Here is an 8,471-nt window from a genome sequence, read left to right on the forward strand (position 1 = left end):
TCCAGCAGGCTTTGAATAGTGTTGTGCAGTAAAAATGGTTAAAAAAAACCCAATTCAGCTTGGTGGTAATAAAATAAAAATAAAATCTCTTTCTATTGCTGACCTTGTGATTGCAAATGAAGAATAAACATCTTGCAGGGGAAAGAAAGCTGTGGTTTCTCTTTATGTACAGACAACATAATCTCTCCACAGTACTTACACCTGTAAATTGTGGAGGCCTCAAGCCACTTGTCAACTGTCCCAGGACATGTGTCCAAAGTGCTTCACACCTGTACCTTGTATCAAGGCTATGATGTCCCTTCCTGAAGCCATAGAGAGATCCTCTGCTACATATGTCACTTGGCAAAGACACTTCAGGCTCAGCTCCTTTCATAGACACACAAGCCAAACATTTCTGACCTGCCCTGCATCACATCTACATTTCTCTTCCTTTTGTGAGCTGGCCCTTTGCAAAGTCAGGAACAACACCCTTTGGGAGGAGAATTCCCATGGACTTGCTGCTTAGCCACATCATTAACGGCCTTCAGCTGCCATGGACAACTGGGATTTAAATATCCAGCTAAAGAATGAGACCTTCCCTCAACACAGCCCCTGAACATGGGGATTCTCCTGAGGACAGCAGCTGTGGGGACCCAGGAAGCATTCTCCTGGGAACTAACTCCAGTCCCTGTAGAGAAAACTATGGCCCTTTCTACAGCTCCACACTGAGAGAAGGCTGAGATACCTGAGTGCTCTCAACAAACAGCTCCTCTCTGGACACTTGCAGCCTGGAGCTCTGCAACTCTCACAGCCCTCTTTCCCATTTGGAATGTGCCTAATTTCCTACAGTAAATCCAGGCCTGTGCATGCACCAGCGTGGTGTGATGTGCCTATGCCCTTTCCTGGAAGCTGCTTGAGCCCAGCATAGGTTGTGGGCACCAGGGGCTGTTTCTGGTGGCAGCAGTGACTGTGCTCATGTGTAAGGAGGGGAAATGGCAAGTTTTAACTAACAAATTCTTGCTGATTCTTTTTGCTATTTTTACAAGGTATTTTAAAACAAATGAGAGATTAACACAGAAAAAAAGTACTTAAGGTGAATGCTCAGGAACTAGTTTTTCATAAGGTTTTAATGGATTCAGGGTTGAGCTCCACTAAAATCTGGATTTATTAGCAACGCTCGGTGCATTTCAATGGAGTTTTCCTCATGAATCTAGATGTTTTACATTATTTCAATAGAGCTGACCCTCTGTTTCATTAGAAATGCTCCAATATAACCCATGGAGCATTTCTAATGATTCCAGTTTTACAGCAAATCCAAGGGTCAGCTGTACTGAAAACAATAGTGCTAACCTCTAGGTTTATTAGAAAAATGCTTTCTGTCTCAATGGAGCATTTCTAATAAATCAGATAAATAGGGATCTCCCACAAAAAGGCTCTGCTGGTGAAACAGACAAATGGCTTTGTTGTTATTGAGATTTTTTTAAAAACAAAGATTATTCATTAGACTTTTTCTGTTGTTCATTGTGGTGTGATCACCTCCTATCCAGAGTTTAGGTCTTCACCATGAAAAACTTAGGAAATATTCCTCACAATGTCATCAGGAGCAAGCACTGCTCCCTCCAACTACCAAGCATTTCTCACCTCACCAATGAAGACACTCCAGCAGAACCAGCTTCTATGGTGGCTCTGAAGTGGCCAGATTGAGTTTGGTGCTGTGCCATGGGTTGTGATGAGTCCTTCCAGGCTCTGCCTGTGCTGCAGACATGGGAGAGAAGGTGAGTGTTAGAGCAGCTCAGCAGTGAGCATTGGGTATCACCATTGATCCACTATGGGTGCACATGACATTTAACTGCAGCAGGTGGCAGATTTTTTTAGACCTTTAGGCTTGTTTTTCTTATTCAGAGTTCTTCTAATTTCATGCCAGTGTCACATCATGCAGAAGTTAGAACTTATGGGATGAAGCTGAGGAGATCCACCACCGTCTCCTTGGATCATCCTCCACTGGAACCACTCTCCTCCTTAAGTGTGTGCTTCTATACAGGGGAGTGTTTGTAGGCACCTATGCACAGGCTGTTTGGAGGGTTTGGGGAGTGTAGCTACATCAGGAGAGCCCATCTGTGTGCAGGCAGCCTGGGGGGCACATGGCAGTGCCCACAGTGAGAGCCTGGACATGAAACCTTCTCCACAGCAGCATTCCTTCTTGGCTAGAGGAGATTCTATGCGTGGTGCCATCAGGAACAGGAATCTCAGACATGCACTGATGAACTCATGTTGATCCAGTCCAGGAGGAGTAAATGCCAATGCTGTGAAATGCAAAAAAAAAAAAGAAAAAAAAAAGGCGCCTTGGTAAGCTGAGACAAAGCTTTCTGTTTCAGAGGAAAGGCCTATGAGGTAATTTCAATGACTCAAGATTTGGTTAGAATGTTCCATATTTATGGAGTATGTTCTGTACCATTCAGATATTTCCCTGTGCTTCAAATACCACACAGTCATTGCATTTGGATTCTCTGTTCTCTCTGTGATCTGCAAATCCTCAGCTAACAACCAGTTATTCTTAGTTTGAACAGTATTCCAGTGCTCTTCCCTGCACTCTCCAAAAACCTCCAGAATTCTGCTGACCAGTTTCTCTGCAAACCTGCAAATAAAACATGCTGCAGTGGTGACAAATCCACAAACCCAGCGACTCCACTTTAAAAATGATTGGTGTGTCTGAATGGCCTCTTTTATTTGTCTTATCAAGTTGGATGATTTTACGCAGCAGTGAAAACAGAGAAAACCACAGTGGAGCCAAACAAAAGCAATTTTACCCATGGGGTGCTGGAGATCTCCCAGGTCGGTGGGATTGTTTCATTGCCTAAGTGTGGGAAGGTGCTGAATCTTTCAGGTTACTGAGAGTCCTTCATGAAGATCAGGTGTGTGTGAGCACTGCTGATTCTCCTGTTCCATGGTTTCTCCCCACACAAGCTCCTGCTGGGAGCACCGTTGTCCTCTAAATGATAGACAAGTTCTTTAGCAAAAAACTGCAGGGCAGGAGCCTGCTTGGTCAGGGGGATTATAGCAGAACCAGCAATGGGATTTCAAGGCTTTTCCTACCCCAGAGGCACTGGCAATATCAGCACCAGGCATTCTCCCCCCCTCCCCACTCAGATGAGCCTCAGCAGTTCATCATGTCAAGCCTTGCTGCTGAGCGCTGTGTCTGGAGCCTCTGGCTGTCAGAGGCAGGATTTCATCTTGGGGTCCCTAAGGCCATATAGAAAGCCTAAAATGTTCATTTATGTTTCTTATTGTCTGGTCAAATCTGTGTGTGCTTAAAAAATATCCAGAAGTTTAAAGACCAATCCCTGATTATTGTGGTTTAGAAATTCAGGTGGTATTTTAGAAGTGAAATGCATTTGTTGTTATAAATAGCAATGTTTTTGTCAACTCTTAGTTATCCTAAATGAAATGTCTGTGTATGAAATGTTTCGCTCATATATACCAAATACTTCCTGAGATCAATCTCTCTCATCACATATTTGCAAAGCATCTCTGTTAAATATCACTGTGCTGGTCTAATTCATAGAGATGTCTGTGCACATGTTATGTGCAGTGCACAAGTACTTACAGATACAGGAATTTGCAGCTTGGCTGATCAGAATTTCCATGTTTGTGCACATATATGCTGTAGAGAGTATTCCTCTAATAATTCCCATAATAATCAGTGTAATAATCAATGTAACATCAGTGTAATAATCAGGGCATCTGTGTGTATAGCATATAGATTCATGTGCCTTGTATATTCAGTGTAGCCATAACTTAATGTCTTGTTCAGAATGTATTCCAGCTTTCCACATGAGCTCTTCCAAACAATGCTAATTGTTTCAGAACCCAAACCACTGATGATAACTCTTTCAGGAATTGTCATGTTGTCTATAAATATTTAGAGACTGGATTGTATTTGCTGGTGTAGCCCCGTATTACAGACGAAGAGGTAGCATCTGCTGAAATTAAAAGTGGCCACATTTTCACTGTAGCTTAATTAAATGCCAAAATTTATCTACATTAACAACAAAGTGCTGAAATTTATTGATCAATTCACATGATATAAGTTGACAAATGGCCTAAGCCATTTCCATAATTTTCTACACGTGTTAAAATTTGTAATGAAAAAAAAGAATACTATATTAACAGGAGCTGGGAAATGAAAGGGGGTTTGGTGATGGAGAGAGTGCCCCGGGGCAGGAGCTGTGAGCTCCGTGCCCTGTCCAGCCGAGGCTGTTGAGCTGTGTACAGATGGGCCTTTGACAGTCCTACAGCTGTTCTCCTAATTGTCCATTAAGTGTTCTATTGATTCTCTGATTCAAAGTACATGTCTTTCAGGCCGAGCTATCGTGTGAAGTGGCAGACACATTCCTCCTAGAATGACAGAGCTGCTTGAAACCTAAAAATGTGGGCTGCCAGTTTCAATTGAGGATGCTGCTTTCAAAGGGGAAGGCTGGCTTAAAGGAGCTTTGTGAGAGCTGGGCAGATTGGAGTTTCTAAACTTTTAGCATCAATCAATTAAAGCAGCAGCAGCAGGAAAAGTTGGAATTCCTCGTTAAGCGTTACGGATTGCACTTGGCTGCTAAAGTGCTGCCTGAGGATCCCGCGGCGGGATAATAAGGATTAGATCTTGTTTAGCTGGATGCAGATTTTGCTCTCAGACCCCTGTGACATATGTAATGATATTCTCATTTGACTTGCAAGTTCACTCGTAGCATTTTTTTTAAAGGAAGATCATCTGCAATTCCAGCTCGTGCCAGTCAGGAGCCTGTTTAAAATCATCTCCCTGTAATCTGAAGAGTGAAAGATAAGATGCATATCTGTTGCAAGGACCATAAATCTTCAAAGAAACAAATAGCCACAGATAAAACTGTAAAAGTTATTTAGTTCTCTCCCGAAAGAGGTTTATTAATCTAAAATTTCCAGTCCATTGTGTCATGATTTGGTTATCACACTGTATCTCATTTCCTGCAATTGTATAAGCCTTGTGTATCAAGCACAGAGATGAGAGCTCATAGCTTAAGCCTGATCAGTTGTATTCAGATGTATCACCAGAGCCAGGGGAAAAAAAATTGAAATATAAAAAATAGCCACCTGAACAGAGACTTGGGCTGTGTGAGTTTTTGTTCAGATTTCCCCTTATTTTACTGAGATGTGTATGAAGTGGTTTTGTTATTAAATTTAAACTGATTTTTAAATGCCTGTTTGTCTTTTTAAGGCATAATTCCTGATAGAAAGAACACAAAGTGTTTATAGACTTACTGCTTGGGAACCATCTGCAGGAGTTGTGCACAAAATGGGCTTTTCCCATGTGCCACTAGTTCTATTTGCTTTGCTACTGTTCTGTTTAAAAATCCCAATCACTTAAAAGAGACAGGAAACTCTTTGCAATAAAGCTTAAAATAAGGACAATGATTTCTCTTCAAGAAGATTTTTATCCTTTATGGTGAATAAAACCCCACTGTCCTGTGAATGTTTAATGATGCTTTAATCACCTCTCCTTACATCCTTATCCACGTTGGTGTTTGCACCACATTTACCTCTTTATGCCTGATAACCTTTACCTCCAGGTCTTTATTGGTGGTGATTCCACAGCCAGATTCACCAACGTGGGGGCTAACAGATGACTTGGGCCCATCAATCAAATTAGTTACAGCCTTTTAATTTAAACAAGGAGCTTGCTGATTTGAACAGAATTAGATTTTTTTCCCCCTAACCTTAACCTATTTGTCTTTGGGACATCAAATTTACTACCATTGGCAATGTTTAAGCCTAAGAAGGAAGAGTGAAAACTCAGAGGGGGATTCCAAGAATACAAACCAAATTTCTCCTCATACATCAAAAGCAAACAAAGAAAAGAAAGGGGGGAAAAGAGGGAAATAAAAGGGGGAAAAAAAAGGAAAGAGATGGTATGCAAGAGGAGGCATTTGACATTTTATAAGCAGAGTTTCTAGCTCTATTCCATAAAACAGAATTAAAGCTGTAGTGTAGGAAGGTTTGGGATATGTTACCAGGCATTTCCCACTTTAGGAACGTAAGTTTTGGGTGCAAGGCACGAGGCAAACCCACTAAAAGCCTCTTGCACCAAGGGGACAGTAAACCACCCATTGGTTTTCACATCCAAAGAGGAAACTGAAGTCTCCATGACCTAATAAACCACATATTGATACCTGCAAAACACTTGGTATATCTGCTGTGATTCCAGTGCAGTGAATTACACCCTGAGCTAGTTTTTAAAAAAGATTTTTAGAAGCTTTCAGCTGTGGACTTTTGTCTTGTTGAATGAACTTCAGCTCCACTAAATTTTAAGTAAATTTGTGATGACTGAGCAATATACATTGGCTGAGCTGGAATCCAATAACCCACAGGACAAATTAATTTTCAACAAAAAGGGCAGAAACCTCAAGTGCCATGAGTATATGGAATCTCAGTCTATCTCTCTGGAGCCATTTTTGCAAATCACTACAGCTATTCATAATCTAAATCAGTCTCCTTTAGCAGCAGAAAGATCTTTTTTCATGACAAAACAGAAGATGACATTCATTAGTGCCTAACTTGCATAAGCTACCTTAAATTTATTGGTGCTCTTATACTTATCTGGGTAAGAATTCCTTTGTCTACAGCTATAGGAAAATTCCGGATGTACTACTTAAAAATATAAATTGTCACTTTTATCAGAACTTTTGGCAGTTTACTTTATTTTAGAAGTAAAACTGGTGGTTAAGGTTTTAAGACTTCCAATGGGCGTTGTTTGAATCACGGTTAATCTGCACCCAGGATGGCAATAGGGATCTAAGTGAGCAGTTGTACAAAAATCTGGAGAACTATCGCTGCCTGGAGCACCTGGTGCTAACTTTTCCCTCTGTTTAAGTACAACTTATGGCATGACAAAAGAATTCTATGACCTACATGTGGATTCAGGGTGGAAAACCAATCCCTTGACTAGTGCAGTTGCAGTATTGCTACAGAATTGTTTGGACAGTGTCTCCCTCGTCTCTCATGGATTGTTCTTACATGGAAGGTCATAGAATCATATTGTAGAATCCCAGAATGGTTTGGGTTGGAAAGACCTTAAAGCTTATCTCATTTCACCCCCTTGCCATGAGCAGGGACACCTTCCACTAGACTAGGTTTCTTCAAGGCCCATCCAACCTGGCTTTGAAGGTCTACGAGGTCATACCAATCCACCTGCAAACAGAATTGTTTGGAGCATGTTTCCCTTTTCTCCTCTGATGGATCATTTCTTGCCTGGAAGGTCATAGAATCATAGTATACATTCATAGGATCATTTGTGTTGGAAAGACCTCAAAGCCCATATAATTCCACCCCCTGCCATGGGCAGGGACACGTTCCAGTAGCCCAGGTTGCTCCAAGCCCCATCCCGTCTGGCCTAGAAGGTCTAGCAGGCCATACCAATCCACTTACAAACATCACATATCCTACAGCAACTGCAGCCTCTGATTATTGTAAAAATGCACTTTCAAGTCAGTATATAGGAAATAAAATATAAATGGATTTGCTTTAATGTGATGCAAGTGAATACTGGTCTTCATCCACCTGTTTTATAAACTCCATTTCCTGTCTTGGGTACAGACTGTTAATTCTTAAATGCCTTTAGCTTGATGTCTCCTACTTGGGATACAACTGCGGGAAGTATTGTGACCTAAAGATTGACATACATGTCATTTGTGCAACTGCTCTTTATTTCTTCATGCAGAAACCAGTAGAATGAGCATCTGTGGCAGCATTTGTTACAGCCTGGATAGAGCTAAATGATCGCAGAGTCACTCTTGCCTCAAAACATATGAATGTGATTTCAATTATAGTTTGTTTTATAGGGTGAAAGTGGACAGGGATGTTCCAATGACAAATGAGAGAGATAAAATAATGAGAATGGCAGTGGCTGTGCCTGTTCCCTCTTTGGTGGAATGACTTCCTGTGGTAGGTCCCACACTGTCAGCAGGAGGTGGTAAATCTACGGCAGATATTTAGGCTGCAGAAGGTGAAGAGGTGATCTCAGTCACAGCTGCTGTGACAAAGCTCTAAGGAGTAGGTGCTGAACTGTCAAAGATCTGTTGTGGTGGTCAAAATGTTGTCTGGATTCTTCTTCTAGTTCTCAGTTTATGTTGCTGAGAACAACCCTGGAAAGTAACTCCTGAACTGCTTCTAGCCCAAGGCAACGGAAGAAAACAGTTTCCAGTGCTGCAGAGACTGCACTGATTCTTATTTCTCCCAAAGTGTTTTGGCTCTAGTGAAGGTAATGGGTACATGAGACTAGTACTTACCTACAGAGAACATGTCAGAATTGACATTTTCTTCCCATGTCCATTTGTTTCAAAAGTCAGACTAAAAGAAACAAATAACATTATCCAAGACTAATAATATCTACTGTATTCATTTAACAAACACAGATCCTGTCTCAGGTTTAGGGCTGGAAATAACAGAGATTTTATGATGTAGATGGTAAAATT

This window comes from Acanthisitta chloris, unplaced genomic scaffold (genome assembly GCF_000695815.1).
Source record: "Acanthisitta chloris isolate BGI_N310 unplaced genomic scaffold, ASM69581v1 scaffold32755, whole genome shotgun sequence".
Lineage (NCBI taxonomy): Eukaryota > Metazoa > Chordata > Aves > Passeriformes > Acanthisittidae > Acanthisitta > Acanthisitta chloris.